A 22,695-nucleotide genomic window follows, 5' to 3' on the forward strand; every position below is an offset into this window, starting at 1 on the left:
TGAAAAGATGGAGGTGATGGTATGTGGATGCCAGCAAAAGGCAGCACTGCACACATGTCATCTCCTGAATTAAAGGACTATGTTTCTCTGTCATAAAAATGGCCCTCCCGCCTGCTCACCCCGGGATCCATTTGAACTGAAAATGTTGAAAGGCCCTGGCATTGCCTGTACCCCATAACTAGATAGATTGGTGTACAATTGGGACTGACATGGGTTAGCCGAGCCAAGGATAACCCGAAACATCTGACATTAAAGTTACTAGATGATGTTAAGGGCAGCACTTTACCGGCCTGGGATTTCATCCTAATGCATTCTGGGAATTGTGGTTTGGGTCGGCTCCAGTAGTACCATTTGAGTTAGAGTAGGAAATTACAACGGTGTGTTAAAAGAATGCCGGGGATTTCGAAGAAGTGACTCGGTGACATGGGATCCTTCACTGGCATTTTGCGCAGAAGCGTTGGATAGGTCGTGGAATTGTGAAATTATACAAGGGTGTCACGGCCACATAAAAGCACCTGTGAGCCTTCTAAATGCACAAGTCGCGATTGCTCTCCAGAGGGAATGCTCTGCAAGCCTCGGCGTCAGAAGACCCCAGCCCTATTCCCAGCCCGCTTCTCCTGTTCCGCAGGGTGTTTTGGGTGGGTGAAGGCATGGCTAATCGTGCTCATTGCCGGTGCCTTGGGAGGCCGGACAGCACAGCACTGGAGCCAGTTTGCCATCATGGGAGCGAGGACTCTAGGGAATGCGCGGCCATCAGCATAAACATCGGGCACTTCGGCAGAAGCAAAGAGAGAGGGACCACAAACACGAGAACTGGTTCGGCAGCATTCGCTTTGCGTTGGACGTCTCCCATGTCACGCCAACGCTGGGTTGTGCAACGACGAGAGGAGATGCCCGCCCAGCCAATCGCGCGCAGGCTCCTCCGATATTATAAATCTGTGACTTTGATGGCCTGGATTAAGGCAGACGCATGTGACAGGAGTCACACTGCCCAGGTGGACCGCAGACTCACTGGGACTGGAGAGAGTTGGATCTCCTGAGCACGGGAGCAAACACTGCCACTGGGCAGGTAAGTTCTGTAATGAAATAGAAAAGGCAGCCAGACAGATAACAAATAATGACCTTGTCATCGGGACACCACTGTTCGTGTCCCTGGGTTTAAATTCACTTTGTTGACTTCGGGTGAACCAAAACGACAACTCCCAGAATGCATTATTTTCATAAAATCAGAGCGCAGGACTGGAGTAGATATATATGATCATAGGAATGTCAAGTCTTTAAGGTCCCAAGATTCACCATGTCAGGTGTGGGCAGCACATCCAGTGACCTTTTCCACTTTTGTGCAGCTACAGTTTTAAAACTGCTTACGTTTTAGTTGCTGCTTCCAGCAATATTTGAAAGGCGTGACCCCAGTCTCCGGAGAGCTGCCTAGCACAACGTGAACACCGACCCGGTGGAAGCGATGCTTCGGTAGAGTGATCGGGTGGCCTGCTTTGCTCGGGATGGAGGCCAGAAGTGCTGCAAGCCCAGGGCGAATAGCCGCCGCAGTAAAGCGTTGCCCTCTGAGACGAGGGCATCCTATCCCCAGGGCCGATCTAACGTGGCATCTTTCCATGCAAGAACAGTTCATTTACGTGATGTAGCTTGACAATGAGCTAGTCCTCTTCCTACACGAGGCCAAGGGCTCGAAACCAGCGTCGAGCGAGGAAAAAGAAGCGGGTGTCTGTCTCCGCGAGCAATAGCCAGAGATGGCGGGGTACCTCCAACCGCAGTGACACATACAATGGCACGAGGGTATTTTAACTGTATAAGTTATCCAAAATGACAGCACCCGGGATGCATCTGTGTGCCAAATTAAAACGCAAAACTATACAAATGGTGCTTCATAGACAGTAATTCTTTCATACAGGTTACTTAACAGTTACTTTAATTCCCCCAAGCAAGAGTCCGTAGGGATGCATCTAGGTGTTTAAGTGCGTTATAAATACGCAACTAAGATAAAAATTTCTGTAACAGCGCCTCGATGCCCGCGGGCTGTGTGAGCGCTTTACAAATGTAAAATAAAAAAATAATAATGCTCATTCGCCCGCGGTAGAAAAAAAAACGCCTCAACTTTTCTCGGACATAATTTCCAGAAGGCAGAAGAGCCCAGAGGGGGCGTATTTCTCAGAGCGGCGCTGCACGAGTGGGATCATTGTCCACTCTGCGACTCGTATCGTTACAGACGCGGGGAGGCGGGCCCATGCTCCCTTTTCCCCCCACAGAAACGATGAAAGGAATGACGCACATACACGTAAAAAACTTCCCTGAAGATGTTCGATGACGGGCACATATCCCCCCCCCCCCCCCCCCGCCCTCCCACCGGTTTCTCTACATTCTAGCAGCTGTAGATGTAGTTTTGTATGTGAAAAGCAAACATTTCTACTAAAGAAACCAAAGTGAAAAAGCCCAGACTGGATGAGCAAGTCACTCCAGAAATGGGTCAACGCGAGAGCGTTGACAGGATAGGTTCGCGTCTGCTTTTTCGTCTCACGTGCCATTGTTGAACCAGCACTCCTGGAGCGCTTCACTTTTGCTGCAGTGTTATTGTCAAAGGGCTCTTAACAATGCCGAACATAATGGTATGTCCATGATATTTATGGCATAGCGCTCCTTGGTTCCGAGGCTGCATCCACACGCTGTCCATGGGCATAGTTTTTCATCGGCCCTATGTCACATGACTCCTTCAGCCAGTCCTGGGTTTTTAGAAAACATGGCGCTATATTTATGAAGCAGCGGCGGCTCGTCCATAATGTGCGACGGAGCATAGAATCACCCATTTTGGGCCAGTCACTCAGCCAGCTCAGTGACACCCTAAGCACTCCCTCGGTGGTAAAAAGGACACACACCTGGGCTGTCCTTGAACTGTCAAAGGGAAACTACATTCCCCTTTGACAGTCGGACCTCAATACCCATATTCAATGGACTATGCAAGTCCAGGAGTGTTTTGCTTCCCCAGCCTTGCATGGCCCATTGGAGATTCAGCTGGGGTACTGCCGTTCTGAATGTGCATAGATGATGCTCCTTCAACTCCCTGCAGCCTGATTACATGTTACAACTCTTGTATTGGAATTTTGTTTACTGGGCATCAATGTTAACATACATGTTGCTACGCAGGCCCAGTCTGGTAACTTTTTCTTCCTCTGGCATGACATTGTTTTACTGGGCATCAAGGTTAAAGCAAATATGCTAAGTGTTATTATGTTGCTAGACTGGCCTACATGTCTGCAGCCAGTGTGGTTACGGTTGCTTACCGTCACTGGTATGTTACGTTTTGTTAGGCATCAATGCTAAAGCAAACATAATTGTTATGTGGCTAGATGGGCCTACAATACTACAGCCAGTCTGGTTACATTTTCTTCTTGTGGCATGGCATTTTTTACTGGACATTAAGGGTAAATTAAACATTGAGTGTTCGTACATGGCTTTGTAATGCTGATTATGGTATTTATTAACAATGAAAAGCGCTTTGCCATGAAGCAGTGTACTGCAAGCACGTTGATGGATGGAGCAGTTCCCGCAGCTGGGTGCCTGGCGTAGACATGGTCATGTGGTTAACACATTAAACACTTTGGTGCTAGTGAAGGACCTGCAAACAGTCATTGGGAACTGGACAAGACCGACATTAAACACATCTTCAAAAATGTCATTATTTGCAAATATGCAGTCGAGTGCTGTCGATGTTTGGCGACCATAGAGTGGGTGCGATTTCTGAGACTCGGGGGCTCCCTTTTGGGACATAAAGTTGTTCTTAAGGGGGATCATGACGCCAGGCACTGCTGGCACGTCTCTATTCTCCGGGGGTACAGTGTTCCAGTGATGGGCAGTGTAAAAGAGACGGTGACAGCACGGATGGATGGAGACAGTTAGGCTGAAGAGAGCTTGGGAGTGTTGAGTGCGAGGGGTGAAGAGAAGGAGATGGAGTCCGCCTCGTGTGTGGATGAACCATACATGGGTGGGCACAAGAAGGAATTTGAATGGGAAACTTTTGTCTTGCATCGTCTGCCACCTGGTGTATTGTCAGTGCAAAATGGCGCGAGGGTACAGGAACTCTGGGGACGCTCTTCAAAAAAGACTGTTTAAATGGCTATAGTGGTGTACCTTTATATAATGGTGACCATATATAGCACAACCCAGTCACGTCTTTCTTTGCACACTCATGGCAAAACCACTTGAAAACTATGTTCCTATTCTAATTGGCCTGTGTAGATAGATGGGGGCTTCTCTATGGACGCTACTGTTGTGTCCCTTTCTCGTTGCTTCCAATCTTTCTCCTGTATCCATCCTTGAGCGTTTGTAGATTCGGGATGCCCGCTAATCTCTGATTGGTCTGTGCACTTTCCTCGCAGCTTCTGATCACTTCCTGTCTTTGTGCTGGAGGATGCATACTTTTCTTTTGCTCCCAATCTGTGTCCTGTAGCCTGAGCAGGGGACACGTGCCTTCCTTGTGGCTTCTAAACCCATGAACCTAATCACGTGCAATGGAATACGTCCCTTCCTTGTGATGGTCAATCTGAGTTTTGTATCTGGGCTGAGCCTTGTTCACATGCCATCGTAGCCGCCGCTTGCACCTACACTCCCGCCTGCATACCTCACTCGTGGCAGCTAGTAACCACGCCCTGTCCTTGTGCCAGAAGGCAAGTGCCTCCATGAGCTGCCAATGTTGCCCTTGCCGTGCTGCTTCCTGATTGTTCTGATTGCACAATGGATAAAGGAGGACAGGGGATTTCCAGGGAATTCCCATGTTCTGGAGGCATGTCAAGCTATGGGTTGTGGCTGAGACTAGATGGTCCGCAGAGGGCAGAGGGGTAGACACTTATTCTTGCATCCTTTGAGTATGCGCGTCCTTTTTGCATAGACTTGCATGGTAGCCTGGCACTTAAGTGGTTAATGTATGTAAGAAGCTCACATTTGTCCATGCCCACAAAACCCTTAAAATGACCCTGTCTGCAGAGGCGTTGCTAGGGCGGGGCTAAGGGGGCTATAGCCCCGGGTCTTTTGGTTGTAGCCCCGGATAGAAGCTCAGGGGTTACAACCAAAAAGCTAGCTAGCCCCCAGTCCCGACATTAGCGTAGCCCCGGATCTTTTCCGGACCTAGCAACACCCCTGCCTGTCCGTACCCTTCCATTGGCAGACGTTTGCTTCACTGATCTCAATCCTGACTTCTCGACCCATGTCTCGGGGGTCCTTCAGTGGTCTTCTCCAGTGCATCGACCTATCGGAGCAGGCCTTCTCTCTGTGGCCCTACAGATTTGGTACCACCCCAGGTCCCACCTAAGAAGCAGGGACCTTACTATTGACATGAGAGGACCCACCTCTCTGAACTGAACTTGTGCACATGCACGGACTAAGTACTTGCGATTACTTGCTTTCTTTGACAGCAGTAGAGTGGCCCTTAAACATAAAAACGCACTCACCCCCGAGTATTCCTTCACATACTCAAGGAGCTCAGTCCTACCCGCAATGCTGAACTTCACTGTGTACAATATTGTTCACCCACCTCATTCTTATTGACACTTATTTATTTAAGCACTGAGTTACCAATCTCCAAAAAGATCTAGAGTCGTTCGTAGCAGTCGTCTCAGGCAGGACATGCAGTCCCCTTCCTTATAAAGAGGTCTGCTGTGGACATGCCTCGAATGCGTTTTACGTGGAAATGGATATTGTATCATGAACTGCTTGGCTTACATTTCCCAAGAAAGTCTTCAGTGTTTTTGTGGCCACTTAAATTGATTAGCAGTGTTATTAAGAAGTTCACATATTTTTTAAAACTACTTTGCACCTGTAGTAAAAGTCCATTGGTGGGTGGGAGTATTGCCCTCTGGATAGAGTTCCAATCCACCCCCAAACGCTAGCGATTTCTTAGGTGTTGTGACAAATGAGTGGTTTTTTAAACTGATCGAAAATGAAAAGATAATGGAGTATATATAATTCTGCAGCAGACATCAATTTGTAAGGGGCAAAAAGGCCCACAGAATTATTCCTGGCTACATACCGATTCCTAATTTTAGTGTCGGAAAAAGAGAAACACTGCTTTTTAACAGAAGTTATACGTAATTCATATTTTTCTGCCTCAGATGTTATCGAAACTGCCAATAAAACCCCCAACTTCAAACTTGATACCATGTTTGCTAATTATCCACATGTCATTTTTTAAGTGCAGTGGGGATTACAGATCCACGATTACAGTATGACAAGTTAAACCACAAGACTCAGTCAGGGGTTTTGGGCTGCAAGGCCAGGTGGGGCATAACATAATCCCCATAACGCGTCCAAATGCCTCCATGTCTTTGGGACCCACTTTTCCAGCCCTTCCATCTCCTTTTGCATACCCTTGATATGAGGTGCTGAAGTCATATCTATGTAGTAATTGAAATTAAGCAAGACTGACTCCTGAAATGCTTGAATTAGTCACACGAAACTCCAGGACTGGAAAAGTGGCATCCTAGTAACATGACGTCATCTGGTCACCCTAGACATGTCACTACTCTGTTCTATAAAATGCGGGCTAACCAGGGTGGCGTTTTCCAGATCACATAGTCAAGACTACAGCCTGTGAACATTTGGAAAACATGTTGTAGGAAATCCTGTCTACACCCTTAATTTTAAAAGTGCAAAGAAACTCTGAAATCCCACACCCGAGGGTAAAAGACTTTTTTCAACTCCTGTCATAGACTTGATAATTCACCCCAAATAATGACTTGATGTCCCTCATATGCTGGCGTCTCCAGAGTCCATCAGAGTAGGTTCACCAAAGAGCTCTTGTGTAATAGTGTGCACGTTCCCTAAGGAATAGGTGGAAGTCAGCGGAACCTCATATCCAAGCAATCCAGTGCTGTATTCCAATGTTTGCTCTTTTTATGGATTGACATATGTTCTCTTGTGTAACAGTCATCCAGGAAAGCTTTTTTTCCCCTGTTGGGTTATTACAATCCAGGTCAGAATACAGCAGACTCTGTCCACATTCTGGGAGACTGGAAAGCTCTCTGTCCCCATCGGAGCTGAGACTGATGGGGGTTCCCCAGAGCTGCCCTTCTATTGTCCATCTCAGAGGCAATCCATGGACCGGCTCCGTGGACAGAACGGCAGCTTTCCCTTGGATGCCTAGTTGAGCGGCATCCATTGGGGCCGTGTGGAGGGGGTGATGACTTTTAAGAGGGTTGGTTGATTGAGGACAGCCTGAGACTTAATGGCAGCAACACCAAGCTAATGTTGGGTCGCAACCATTCATTTGATCTTTGATTATATTGGAGGATGTCCAGTTTCTTTCCACTCGGTCCCTGCTCCCGCCCTCCAGATCCCAAAGAAGGCACCCATAAAGGAGCTACAAGTCATGTGGGCTGGCCATTGTTTGATGATCGCCAACATTTCTGCCAGGCCTTCATTTTGCCACCTCAGTTTGGATATAAATGTATCTACATTCACTACTGAGATAACGCATGCAATGGTGGCTGGGGTGAAGTGCATAGAAAATGTGGGATGGATGCAATCATATAGATATCTTAAGTAGGAAAGGAAGGTATAATGACTCTGCCCCTACACGCCTTGCAGCTAATACATTTAAACCTACTATGGAGCGTGGCAGCAAATGTATTTTTTTTTTGCATTTATATAGTGCTATGAACCCTCAGGCATCTGATCGCTGCTTATTACCGGTGCGTGGTGCTCATTGAATGATGCTCATTTAGTGACCTCGGAAGGATGAGGATGAAAGGCTTTTTTGGCACTTCCGGGATTCGAACTTGCCTTAGCAGGCTCTGCACCCGATGTCAAAGCGAGCGCTCTACTCACTGTGCTATCTGAAGTGCATCAGACCATTGCACTTTCTGCACGCTTATCGTCGTCTTTGTCACAAAGAAGTAGAAACTTGTGGACATATACTCACCTCTTTGTCATGCCCTAAAAATTCAATATCAAAGGTTATGGCCGCTTTGTTAATAAAAACTGAGCACATAGAGTAGACCAAAATTGGTCTTATACTATTTGGAGTCCAATCATTGGTCATGGTGGCAGCTGCGTTTTGTATATGGAAAACCGTATTGGATGAATTTCAAATGATATTGCTTGTTTCTCTCACTGTATATGAAGAGTTCTTTTTCTACTTTTATCTTCTAACTTGTAATTTAAAAAAACATTTAAATGTAATTTATGTGATTTATACTGTTGTATGGACTGAAAGTTTGTATTAACTAAATGCACAATAAAAAAATGTATGCAGGAAGGAGTTCCTGGCTATCACTAATAATGGTGTGTTCTTTTATAGGGCTTAATATCAGACTTCTCAAGCGTCTAAGAGCTATAACAGGTGCTATTTTTAATTTTTGTTATTGTATATAGTTTTAAAAAACCCTTGTCAAAACACGTATGCAAATATACTGAACAGCATCTTAATAAAGTCGAGATTAAAACTTAATTCTTGTTCACAAAGTTAAAAACATTTCCATACACACAGCATATTCATATTGTGCAGTAAAATCGCCCCATTTCATAAAAACGAATATCACACATCGTTATCAATTCAAACTCTTCAAACCGAATTTTAAAGTGCATTAGTGCAGATCATTTTCATAATGTTCAAAGGCGAACAAAATAGGAGCGTCCGTAGGTACCAATAAAGTGCAGAATTCTGATAGTTGGATTATAAAGTGCTCAAGTGCAATGAATTAGAAAAGGCAGCCACAGCTAGTCCGTCGGTTGTACTTTACTGTTTAGGCAGCTTTTGCACATGTTTGTCATTATGGTTCCAGTTAATTGACAAAAACAGTTTCTTAAAGTATGGCAGTCTTTGTACATTCAAGGCTCGCAATTTACAAAACTAGGTGCCTTACCGTTTCAATGGTGTCTTTATTAGAATGTGCACATGACATCCGCTGTAACAATCTCACCACTCCTTAACAACACTTCCTTCGTTAACAGTGGATTCAAACAAAATATCATTCGAATTGCTCTAGAAAACCAGTTGGGAGACACATGAAAATGGTGTGCAACAGCCACTCTCTTTTTATACTCGTAGGCCAAGTGCCTCAAGGATGGGGGAACCGTGGAAGGAGTCTATTGTGTTGATACACTCCCCATCATAAAGGACATTTTTAACCTTCTCGGGGTTAGGAATCAAAGCCTCCATGTCTGGATTAAATTTACTCAAAGCACTTCCACAGCATTCCTTGAAGTGTGCAATATACGCCACCCAATGCACCCTCCAATTCTTTTCATTTCTGCATACAGTGACCCACTAATTGGGCAACTGATTTTTCTAAACGAAGACCGCAGCTGCTGCTGAACCCGCACTCTGAAGGATAGTAGTCCTAATTAAAATCGAATTGCCGCCAGTGGGACAGCGTTAGGTGTGTTTAGTACTCGTGGCCTCATAGCAGCCTCTATTTTGTACTGCCATCGGAAGGTGACCTTTGACCACAGTTCCGTCCCGTTTGTCAGCTTCCGGACAGCTTTCCTTTCCCAGGTGCTATTACCACATTCTTAACCGTACTTCAGGAGATTGCAGGAAATTCACAACGAGATGGTCACTTGACAGCTGGGTTAAGAACATTCTGATCAGTTTCTCTTTCTCAAAAGATTTCAATGGCAAAACGTTCAGGCAAGAGTGGTTTTCAAGATCTCCTCTAGCGTTTACCTGCCTTGATGGCCCAGATCCACAAGATTCCCAGAAGATAGGACTACTGCGTTCTCGTGGGGTGTTTAGGCCTGCTGACCAAATGCTTTGTGCCTTAAGGGTGCAAGATGTATATTTTAATGAGGGGGTGCTTGGTTGTTCCTGCCCCCTACATTTTGGAATAAGCTTCCCCAAAAACTCTAACTTGACATTGTTGGAGTTTCAGAAAAAGACAAACACCCTTGACCCTTGCGATTCCTGTGTCACATGGTGGGTGCATGCATTGCCATGGACTGAATGCACATGTCTTTCACTGAATCATAGCTGTGTTCTTTTTTTTTCTCTTTCTCTGATCCACTGTATATCAAATAGTGGTGTAGTCGATAGCTGCAAGTGGCAGAAAGAGTGGATGAGCTCACTCTTTATAACATGCCTATTGCCACCGCAGCCTGCTGAGGGAAGTGAAAAGTATTAGAAACGTTCCCTCTCTGTACAGGGAGGAAAAGGTGCCATGCTAGTGAGGGAGGAGCCATATGGAGTATTCATTCTGGCGTGGTCCAATACTTCGGGTTCATAACCCCTCCCGTTCAAGCAGTTTCTCCTTTCTGAAATCTTAGCTCATTCTCAGAACAAAGGTAGAGGACCAAGCATTTAAAGGTTACGAGAGCTAATGAGACACATGTTTGGGGTGGACTAGCAGAGCCTGATCAGAAATGCTCTTCTTGAGTTGAAAGATTGTTGCTGGGTAGAGTGATACAGAAAGGAAAAGGAGACCAATTGGAAACTTTGAATTGACCATGAAGACTGTGAATTACTCTCTGCGGCGTTCCATTCCATCGTTTTGTAGCTTGGCCGTTTCATTGGAGAAAAGGGAAAGACCATATGCAAATCTTATGACGAAGAGTGGTCAGCACTCTTGCAATGGAGTGAGGCAGACTACTACTATACACAATATGGTGGATCCTACCTGAATCCTGGAAACTCCAGTGGCTCTACCACAATTATTTCATGCAAAACCTATAATTATGCACCAAACCGCATTAGTATAGCTTGGTGGATACACTTTTCAAAGTGGTTTCTTTTAAATATATCCTTTGATCATTGATAGAGGCATAGATGTAAAACCATTGAATTTCGGATTACTTCCTTCGTCTTGGAAAACATTTGTGGCCCAAATGTGTCCTCGCTAAAACAACCAAAAATGTTTCTAAACACACTATGCACTCTTTGATTCCTCTGTGAAAACAAGTAATGCGCCAAGTGCGAAAATACCACACCTTGAATGAAATATGGGTCATATTTTCATTAGTAACGCGTTTGTGTCAATAACCATATGAACCTTTTTAACGTTTCATTGCCTGTGTCAGTGATTAAAGGATATTTTTTAAAAGAAAGGACTTTGAAAAGTGGGTCTGGGCATCTCAAGATGTAATACCTTCTTAATTCTTGGGCATAAGCTTGTCTACTATTTCACCATCCAGACAAACTCCTAAAAGAGATCAGGGCAGATCAAGTATCAACTCCCCGGCTGGCCTTTGCCCAAACATCTACCATAACCGCCACTCTTGGAAAAAGGAGATCAGATTATCCTTCTTTTAGGGATAAGAAGTAGGGGGAAAAGGGGCATAACAAATTCTTTCTATACCGGGAACCATCTTCAGAATACCTGCCACAGTCCAACAACAGAACATGTGGGCCCAATTGGAGAGTAGGAGCAAAGATTGGGCTACACCTCCAGAGTTCATACCCATGGGGTGGAAGAAAATACAAAAAGAGGATGGTCGGTGCATCCATGGACACACAGACCTACCCAAAAACTAAAATACCTGTAACCATTTTAGGGAAGGAGGTGTTGATTACAGTGGTGAAAACTCCTAACCTACCGGCCCAATTGGTCCTAGGTAGCAACGTCCCCCAGTTCCATCAATGGTTGTCCCACCGTACATGGATAGACCTTAAAATAAAATCCCTAGGTTATTGTAATCAGAAATCTATACATAAAGAACCCTCTATGAGGACCAGAGAAATCCAACCTATCTGTGAAGAAGGGGAAAGCAGGCTCATCCGGAAAAGGGTTTGTGGGATTCTCAGGATCTCATCGCTTCTCTCCAGAAGGGAACCCTTCCCTGTGAGGCTAGGGAGGTGAGCCCACTACTCAAAACTCCCCCTAGGGGTGGTGGTAAGCGGGACCTCACAGGGAGAGACTCCCCTCTTGGGGATAGGGATTCCCATTCCATGAAGGAACTCCCTAACTCTTTATCCTATGGGACCCTTAGGTCATCACTGACTCAAGAACTAAAACCTGAACAGACCACTGTTTGCTATTGTAACACCTCTTCCCTTACTCCATTAAAAAAACACAACCACTGAGAAGAGGAAGAGTGAAGGAAACACTTGCCAACAGGTTGTAGTCTACTCATACAGGGAAGAAGAATGAAGGAGTGATAATAATCACTCCTCTATTGGAAACATACATCACTGGGAAGAGTTGGATCCATGGAGTCATAAAGACTACTTCATGGAAACTGAAGAAGAACAATGATAAGTTTCTGGGGAGGACCCAGCTAGACCGTATACAAATTAAAGAAGGACTTGAAGCCAATGCCAAGCAGGCATAGCCGGGAAGTTCAAACCCAGGAGGGAGAAACCCGTGGAAGCAGGCTGCTCCTCAGTCGAGAGGATTTGGCAAAGCAGAAGGAAATGCAGTCCAGCAGCTGACAGCAAGCCGATTCACGTGAAGGTCTGGAAGATCCAGGTGGTGGCGTGACCTCAAGGAGCTGCAGACATGCACCAAAAGCCGAAGAGAGAAACGCTGGGAGCGTTTGCTAGCACGGAGGAAACCCGCAACCCTAGCAAGAACCTATGATGCCAACCAACAAGATAAAGGGAACATGGAGTGGCAGGAGACCCAGTAAGGACAGAGGCATAGAGAAGGCAATAGCAAAGGTCAAGAATACTACGAAGGTCATCTCCCTCGGCTCAGTGATTGGTAAAACATTACAGTAAGTTAAGACTTTGGGAGTCATCTGCCTCATCTCAGTAAATGGAATACCAGTAAAGCAAACGAAGCCTACCACAAGAGACCTCTCCCTCTTCCCAGTAGTAGTGAAGTAACTAAGGTCAATCAAGAGAGCTACGGAACCTGTGGTACTCTTCCCAGTAGCAGAAAAGAGACACTAACAGAAACCCAGTCGGGAAAGGAGCAAGTTTCTGACATAGGGAAACACAGTACATTGAGACAGAAGAATCATTGGACATTTAAGAGAGAATGGAACAAAATCCCTAGGGAACTACAAGTGTTAGTTAAGAATATCACAAGGGACTATATGAAGATAAGTTACTAGGCCCGAGTAAGCCTGTCAAGGAGAAGGAGAGCCATTCTTCTAGAGCAAGTTCTTTTGTTGCTGAGCCTTTTTTCTTTAGTGGTAGGGTCAGCGTAGTTTAGGTTTTGAACAGAGGATGGACTAGTTTGATTTGGACAACATCATCACTGATGACTAGCACCATACTTTGTTATAGGGACAGAGAGGCCTTTTTCGTATTAGTTTAATAGTCTTGGTTAACAATGCCACCCGTTTGTCCACCTGTTTCTTCTGACCTACCACAGCATCATACCATGTGGTATGTACGTCAAATCTATTCTTTATTCTTGAAACATTTGTGTATAGGTGCGTTATAAATGCCATATCATTGCAGGGCTTAGCAACGATAGGAGAGAGTTTAGTAGTTAAAACTGTGTACAAAATAATTCTACCATATTCAAAGTAACATACTCCAGGGATAAAGCTAATTCGAAAGTGGGTAAAACAATTTCCAAGATCGGTGAGGCATTAGTTACATAATCAGTCTGCCCATCTGATACACCTTTGATTTTAGGTCAAGTGTGATGTAGGCACTGCAGACGTTCGATATAACGGACGTGATAAGAGGTGTCTACCGCTAATTTCAAACATACAGTATTATGATCGCTATCTGATCTAGTAATAATTTTGAAAGATTTCCTGAGCTTCCAACTTCCCACATCCAAAACAATATGAGCAATGTGGCTCTCCCGAAGGCCTCTTCTGAATGTAAACGCAGCAGGCCAGTCACCAGTCAGGCATCCATTACAAGCCTCCATACCCTGTGCATACATCGTAGCTATGAGTTTGTTGGCCAGATGGTAAATATGTGTAGCTGTTGGGCAATCTAAGGTGAGAATTTTCCATTGGAAATCTTCTTCATCAAATAAATTGATCAGGTTTAGTGTTGGTTCGATATGGGTATTGAAATCGGCTAGGAATATCTTCCACATAATCTTGTTTTTGGAATGTACAGATTTGTGGTGAATTAGCAGCTCACCTAACTCTTTGAAAACTGGGGCGACATTACCATGCTAACCAGTACGTAAATATATGTTGGTTAGCAAAACAATTGAAGTGGGAAAAGTTAGTTTATGACATTAACTGTCACTAGAAGAGGTGGTTACCTCTTCTATACTGGCATTGAGTGATATTAATCCACACCATCAGGCCACCACCAAGTCTGCCTCTAACGGTAGAAGCAGCAAGTGTGGTATAGTTGGCATAACCTGATCTCGACAAGTTTTCAGCTATCCACGTCTCTTGCAAACATATGATCTGAAATTGGTCTAAAAAAGAATTCCAATCAGGATCTTAGCATTTTGATTTCAAGCCAGCTATATTCCATGATGGTATCAATAGGCCGGGCATGGTGCTCTGCTTGTAGATCGATTCTCTTGGTTAGTGGGGCTGCATGAGTGGTTCGTATTATGTCAATCTACGTCCTTCACATGGGATTCCAGTTGTCCCATGATAGATTGTGGCTGCCATAACTAACATTTGGATAACAAAAGCTTAAGATCACTAAGTGCTTACTGACAAGCATCCATGGAATGCGAGTTGTTCGGTGCCTGCATAAAACGGAGGCTTATAAGTAAATTTGCTGGGGGGTAATGACCAGTTTTCAATACTGAAAAATCCTTCAATCAGCTGCCTGTCTTTGAGTGTTCATGAAATATTATCCCATTCGGATGTATCCTTGGCATTCATAAACTGAAGAGGCCAATCACAGAAAAGTGGCCATCCCCTTGAAGAAGGGGATGGGAAATAATTGTCCAATCAAAACCGATGACCAATAAGATGGCATATGATAATTTAGACATTTTTGAGGGTTTGTTAAAAGGTTCATAAGGAGACTCAGAAGGGAACTGCCTGTGAAATTCAGAAAGATTGACTGACTGAATTCATCTGGGTGGAACTGCTAACCACAAAAAGGGACAGAGGCTGGGGATCTTTGATCAAAGAAGGCCCGGAGAAGGAAGAGACTGGAGATTGACCATGAGTAAGGTTGGATTATTGACCAGATTTCTGTCTTGTACCTGAAAGATAACCTGGCTATCCTTTTCAATGCGCAAACCCAGAGATGATTATGTAAGTTAACTTGTGCCACTAAACCTATTCTTGTGGGGATCTGCTTGAGTTCATACCTTTCCCTTAATTAGTGGGTGGGAGGCCTGGCAGTAGACCCTTAGCAATTTTATTAAACAATAATTTAATTAATTCCCATAAAGTCCAATTACACAGAGTAATTGTGCTGAAGTATGAAATCAACAACATTGCATCTAGTGTGTGTAAAAATAAATAAAAAATAAACCCTATAAAGTAATTGGCTATTCCTATTCTTTTTGCTAACCCCAAAACTCCCTAAATGGCAGGGTGCTTAAAAAAGGAAATGCCCTATTACTTTCTGATTCCCCTGAACCCTGCATTCAGGCACAGGGGTCCCAAATGATTAACAGAATAACTGGTTTTGTGTGCTGGGACAAAGTATTTGCCCGCAACAACAAACCAAACCACACATAACCTCCCACAAGACGGCTACTGACCGAAAATTCACACCTACAGGCATCCAAGGGGGATGGCCTGGATTGAAAATCCAAATATCTCCCATCTGGCTATTTGCTGAGCACCACTAAATTAACCATAGAAGATCCGCAAACATCACACCTTGCAATGTATTGAAGATTATGGTTGCAGCCATACTCAAACATTGCTTATAAAGTTTACCATTTTTCGAGCAGTTAAATCATGTCCACACAAAAGAACAATGACACCAGAAATCGGTGCAGGATGGTCACTTCTGGATTTGACTTTAGTTGAATTGAAAGGTGCTAAAACCGCCATTAATGCAGAACGTCATTGTGACTTCCTTTTCTTCTGGCAAGGCATACTATCGCATTCATTAAAACACGAAAGCATCTGAGAATACAGATACATGACTGGAATCTCTTACTAGTGTATATTGTAAGTAATGTTAGTCCTGATGAAGGGGTGAATACTGATATAGGAGCATGTACCTCCTTAAATCCCATGGGCTTAAACTCATCATTTGAAACCTTACTGCAAGAAAATAATGACAGGGCCCTAAAGATTCTCCTGTTAAAGGCCCCAGTGTGGCAGAATGATTAACATGAAATACGGGGATAGAGTGCCCTCTCTGGAACCTGGGTACGTGCTTGTGTGTTTCAGCTTTTAATATATTTTGCTCCATTGTCAAGTAACCTAACATTTTGTATGCAGTTATCGTTCAATATGAAAATTGTTGTCTATAGCATGACATGTTCTTTCTTAATACATTCATTTTTTAATTAGCCCCACACTATGGTCATAAACATCTCAAATTCAAGTTTGAAATAAATATGGGAATAATTATCTGAAAATAGGCACACAGAATAAGATTCACTGTAGGTTATTTATGAATGAATAATCCATACAAGCTACAAATTATGAGACTGACCCACCTGCAATTAAATTCACACCAGTGCAGAAAACGAATTTTTTTTCTGTGATGTCTTCCCTGTTTGCTTACACTACAATGAGACCAGACCACTTCAGACCCCAATCTTGGAAGGAAAACCTCTAAATTATTTGAGGGGTCCTTCACATTTCCAACACAATGTGGCTGGCTGACGGGTGCACCCATGGCCGCCCGATGCCTCTATAGTGAAAGTGGGTACTTGGCCAAAAATTGTTTAGATAAAAACATCAGTACCCTCATAGGATTGTCTCCTTAACAACTGTTAGCATACTCTGTCCCTTTAAGAGGGGGATAGAGACCACGTGGGGAATGACGTGGAAGCAGGGAGGAGAGAAAGGGAAAATAGTATGCAGTAAATGTTAATAAAGCAAGACGTAGAATCCTCTCCGGTGTCGCGTCCTCCTTTATCAGGCCATTCTGCCCCAACAACAGGCGACAAGACTGTCTCCCTGTGACCCGGAGTACTGCCCCGCCCCCACCCCCTAGCTGGCGTATGATTGCACCGCTCCTCTCTGGTGCGCATTCCACAGTGTTCCATCCTACGCATCACTGATCCCGCCGAACCCTGAAGGACCTGATTCCAGGCCTCCATCGACGGCACATCCTAGATGCTCCACTGCTAGAGCAGTGCAAACAACTCCAGCAACAAGCCGTGCGGTAATCCGCCAGTGGCTGTCCCGCTTTCCACGTGCAGGAACACAGCATTGCATGTGGCACCTTCAGGTGGGTGGTTCCTCCTCCCCACACCCCACAGCTGCGAGTCCCACCATTACTATGCAGCACCTAAGCTGCAGAGTGCCTGAGAGGTTTGCTGAGACACACACGCCTGCACAGGCTGCTCCAATATTCACCAGGCCCATCCAGCCCACGCCACAGGCTTCCCCTTCATTGTCATGGAGGGCCTTCTCTCTCCTGCAACGGGGACACTTCAGGCATCCATCCCTGTGCACCACCCTGTCACAACGCTGGTGGTGGGGTGCACATACTGAGCACAACCAGTCATCCATCGTGCAGTGGGTGCTGCCCATGAAATTCGCAGCTATCAGGGGCACCACCGCCACAGACTTTCCTCGGGTGGATAGCCTTCTGCACCATCCTGCCTACTACCCATAAAGAGACCACACATAATGGTACACGAATACCTCAAATGCCACACCTGCCACAATGTGTGCGCCTGCGCCACAACCTCCTGCCATGCCAGACCCTCCTGCAAGGTCCACGGCCACCGCATGGCGCATGCCATCCCTGTTCACCATGACCCCGCAGGCAGACAAAGGCCTGAGATGGGTAGAATGGCTAGACAACTTCATCAACTTCATAAAGGTGGCAGGTGAGGAGAGATCACCAAATTTACAGAATATGTTTCTCAGCATCGCTGGCAGCGAGGTCAAGACGCTCATCAAGACCATTCCCCCAGAGGAACAGCCGTTTTTTGCATTGCTGATAACTGCTCTCAACAAGAAACTCGTGATTGAGCTCAATCGTGACTATAAGCGTTGCATGTTTAATCAGTGCACCCTAATGGGGGACGAAACAGCTGAGGAGTTCATCTGCCACCTGAAAGCCAAAGGGGAACACTGTCAATTTCATGCCTTTTCGCTGAACGGAGCAATATGGGTGATAGAGGGGTGCCTATCCCAAACCCTAAAGAAACAATTGCTTAAAAAAGCCACTCCCCATCGACGAAGTCAGCAAGAGGGCCAGAATCGTCGAAAGAGTGGACACACAAGTGGCCCTAATGTCAGGGGGTGCCAGCACCAAACAGGACAAGAACCAACTCATTGCAGTGGCCCCAGAATACAAAGGCAGTTCTACCGCTGTGGGACGGCATTGCCTCATTCGGGACATGCCCCGCTCTCTCCCAGAGATGCAGAAATTCTGTCAGAGAAGGCAGACAATTTCCTACTCTGCGAATACCACCTCAACCACAATACAGAATGTACAGTTGGACCCCACGGAACTCGTCCTATCAGATGCAACCCTACCAACAAGAGCCAAGGCAGTATGTAAGGGGGTTGAAAAACCACTACCCAGAAGACTATCCCCAAGACTTCATATGGTTCGAACAAGGCCCGCATCTCGTACATGAATATGACAGGCCACGTCACTGCCATAACCTGCCATTAGTGCCTGGACCCCCCTACGAAAGTGACAACTATGACCAATACTTTCAAGATTAATAGGTTAACCTCATCTTGGATGTCAGAGGCCAGAGAGGCACCCAGGGTAGCCATTAACATCGGAGACAGACAATTCTGCTTCCTGGTCGACTCCGGTGCCACTGTCAACATTATGGGGGAAAAGAATTCATGCAAATCCCCGACAGACCAATGCTAGCTCAGATGATGTCCAAGATCTTTCAGTGGGGCACATACCTTCCCCTTCACTCCATTGGACACTTCAGGCACCATCTCATACATAAAGGATGGTTCACAACCACTTGATCCGGAGCCCCACAAAAGGGCGATGCCTGCTGAGCTTCCACACCGCGTCCTGGTTGAGACTCCTCGATATACATGTCGATGAAGGGGATATAATACAAATGGTTGCACCTCCAAGTGACACGAAAGAATACATCTGCACGGTGGCGAACAAACACTCATCAATGGCCCTATCACGAAAGTCATGATCCTGGCGAAATTCCCGCTCCTCTGCAAAGGGTTGGGGAAAATGAAAGGACCCCCCCCATCAAGCTGCGCATCGACACCATGGTCTGACCCGTCCACCAAAACCCCAGGAGGGTGGGTTTCCACCTACAGGCAGTGGTCTCGAATGAGCTCAACCAGCTGCTCAATGATGGCATTATTGAACCGGCTACAGTTGTCATGACCACTGTGAGGGGGCACAAGTTGTGCCGCAAGCAGGTTCCCACCAGAACCCTGAGGGCCTTAAAACCACCACAAAAGGGCTCCTAGAGCCAGCCCTGGCGCCTTTGGCACCAGGCTCATATGTAGGAAGGAACGACTGTTCAAACTAGGTCCCATTTATGTACATGGGCCTTTAAATCCAACATGGAAGCACCCACACAGCCCAGTTCTAAGAACCAAGCCATGCGGTCAAGTGTTTTGGGTGTGGCAGGCCTGGAACTACTTTCACTGGTACTACTTTACCTGGGCTATATAAACCGCACCCTGATGGCAGAACAAGCTTCGTGTTATTCTGCAACCAGCAGCGTGACGCTCCCAGTGTCCAGCTCCTGGTCTTCAGCATCTTCCTGTAGTCCTGCAAGAACAAGATTATTCTGTCTTACCTGAGAAAACACCATCCAGCACGCAGCATCTCAACTGGGCTGCAATCTGTGGAAACCGAGAGAAAAAGAAAGATGAGCGTAATAGGACCGACCTCTTGGGTTTCACCCCTAGTGATTGTGCCCAAGGAGGGGGGACGCTTGAGACTGTGTGGACATGAGAATAGCCAACCCAATCATCCAGAGGGAATGACACCAAGGGCCCCGAATTGAGTACATGATTGTCCAGTTGATTAAGTCTGTACTATTTTCCGAATTGGACCTCAATCAAGGTTACCATCAGATGGAGCTACACCCCGAATCGAGGGGCATCCCCACGTTCGCAAACCATGATGGCCTTTTATGTTACAAACGCCTCAACTTTGACATCTCATCGGACGCCAGAATTTTCCAGGAGGCAATCGGGCAAGTCATCAGGCCAATACGTGGCGCCCTGAACTATAGTGACAACATTCTCGTCTTTGGAAAAACATGTGAGGAGCATGAAGCTGCATTGCTAGCGACCTGTACGGCTGTCCAAGGAGCGGGTCTGACATTAAACATAGAGAAGTGTTGGTTCAGCAAGACCAAATTGAAATTCTTTGGTCATATCTTTTCCGCGGATGGCATGATGCTAGACCCGGACAAGGTCACCACTATTTCCAATCTTTGTGGACCAACGCAAGTGGCTGATGTCCGGTCGTTTCTGGGGATGGCAGGTTACTGCGCTCGCTATATCCCATACTACACATCCATCACAGAACCACTTTGACGCCTGTTGCAGAAGGACATCATATTCACCTGGTCGGGCAAATGTCAGGAGGCTTTCAACACCATTAAATCTGCCCTGGCAGAAGCCCGTTGGTTGGCATACTTCGACCCAGACTGGCACACTGAAATTGTCGTGGATGCAAGCCCAGTGGAGCTAGGGGCTATACTCGCCCAGATGAATGGGGTCGATTCTCACCCCAGTTACATCATTCCCTACACCAGCAGAGCACTGGCCCCGCCTGAATATGCCTACTCACAAGCTGAAAAAGAGCCTGGCGGCCGTGTGGGCCTGAAAGCATTTCCACAACTTTGTCGTAGGCAATAGATTCACAATTGTTACTGACCACCAAGCCTTGCTGTCTCTGTTTGGGAACCCCCATACTTAAATGCCCCAGGATAGAACGATGGGGCATCAGGCTTCAAGAATACGACTTTGATATCATCCACAGACCTGGGGGTGAAAACAACCCAGTTGACTATTTATCACGGCATCCGGCAGGCAAGCCTATCTCCAGAGCGGGGGGCATGAGTACCTAAACTGCATAGCCTCCAATGCGCTCCCACCCGCTATTTCGCTATAGACAGTTGTGACAGCTTCCGTGGCAGCCCCCTCCATGGTGTTGGCAATCAGCCTAACCGAGAACAATAAGTGGAGGACTATCGACGGGCCGTGCTGAACCACCCACGGGTGTGCAGGGATGAAATGGAAAGGTGTGCAGGGACAAAATGGAAAGGCTCGCTAAGGTACATACAGAACTGGCTGTGAAGGACCATGCAATACTGCTGAGATGGTGCCGACTAGTCATCCCTGCGACGCTCAGGGTAGGAATAATCAAGGGACTCAGAGTTTCTGACAACACAAAAAGGCAACTTGGGTGTCACATGTGGTTCCGTTTCCTGGACTCCATGGTTGAGAGGTGGGAGAAAAATTGCATAGTGTGCCAATGCATAGCCAGAGCGGAGGCACCGGTCCCACTCCAACCAACACACATTCCAGCAAATCCATGGGAAAGGGTAGCTGTTGACAATTATGGACCCCTGGAATCAGGAGAATACCTACTACTATTAATAGACAAACATTCAAGGTTCCCTATTGTGAAGAATCCAGCAACCACAGCATTCGCTCATGTAGCAGCAATATTTGACGAAGTATTGAGTCATTGGGGAATCCCTGGCACGATCAAATCAGACAACAGGCCTCAATTCAGTGGCCATGAGTTTGCATCCTTTCCGAAACACATGGTTTTCATCCATGAGAAGTTACTCCCTGATGGCCGCAAGCCAATGGAATGGCCAAGCAGTTTATGGCCTCCATTAAGAAAACTATGCAGAGGGCCTGCATCGAGGGCGCTGACCCCCCATCAAGCTCTGTGTTAGCTACTCTGAGATTACAGGAACACTCCCCACGAGGCTACTAACAAGACCCTTGTCGAGCTAATTGTACGATATGAAGTTCGCACCTGCATCGTGAGACACCCAGTGACTCTGCAGGAAGCAGACCCGGAGGTCATAAGAAGGGACACGGAGCGGAAAGAAAAAGCTAGAGTGGAGACGTATATGAGAAGAGGGGCTGAGCCCAAGGAGTTTCAAGTAGGAGATGAAGTGCAACCTCTAAGAAGACAGACACTTGGTTCGCTCCAAAGCCACTCAACATCACAGCCGTTAGAGGAACCATGGTGACGGCTGAGAATTCAACCAAGGGGTGAAAAGGAACAGTTCCCAATTTAAGCATTTCGTCAAGAGGGAAAATGAAAGACCTCCACCGTCTGACCCTGAGCCTTGAGAGCCCAGAGATTACCTGTGGCCTCCCCCCTGGAGAAACCCATCACCAAGTAACGGAGCCGATGGAAGCAGCATGGCAGCTCTTGGACGGCCAAGGGCGCGCACAGCCCCGTTGGACCATCAGAAGACCACTTTCTCTAGTAGAAGAGTGCTAAGCGGACGTCGGGACATTTGTCCAGGGGTGATATTAGCAGGATCTGTCCAAGAGGGAGACAGAGACCACGTGGGGAATCATGTGGGAGCAGGGAGGAGAGAAAGGGAAAACATTAGTACGCAGTAAATATGAATAAAGCAAGATGTAGAATCCTCTCCAGTGTTGCGTCCTCCTTTATCAGGCCATTCGAGCCCAACAACAATGTGAAAAGGATCTTCACCATGGCTGTTGTCATGTAACCCTGCACGTACAATGGGATATCTCCATGTCCATTTCCTTCACATATGGTTCAAG

At 46.1% G+C, this 22,695-nt stretch overlaps 1 protein-coding gene across 1 annotated transcript in view; it reads left to right on the forward strand.

Annotated features, from left to right (window-relative positions):
• Nucleotides 1–886: 886 nt before the first annotated feature.
• Nucleotides 887–22,695, forward strand: part of RNF222 (ring finger protein 222) — a 75,030-nt gene continuing 53,221 nt past the window's right edge. The window contains exon 1 of the mRNA XM_069654601.1: nt 887–1,069. The gene's annotated coding sequence lies outside the window, so the exon portion shown is untranslated. The remainder of the gene's footprint in view (nt 1,070–22,695) is intronic.

Source organism: Ambystoma mexicanum, chromosome 3q (genome assembly GCF_040938575.1).
Source record: "Ambystoma mexicanum isolate Mex_15411 chromosome 3q, UKY_AmexF1_1, whole genome shotgun sequence".
NCBI lineage: Eukaryota > Metazoa > Chordata > Amphibia > Caudata > Ambystomatidae > Ambystoma > Ambystoma mexicanum.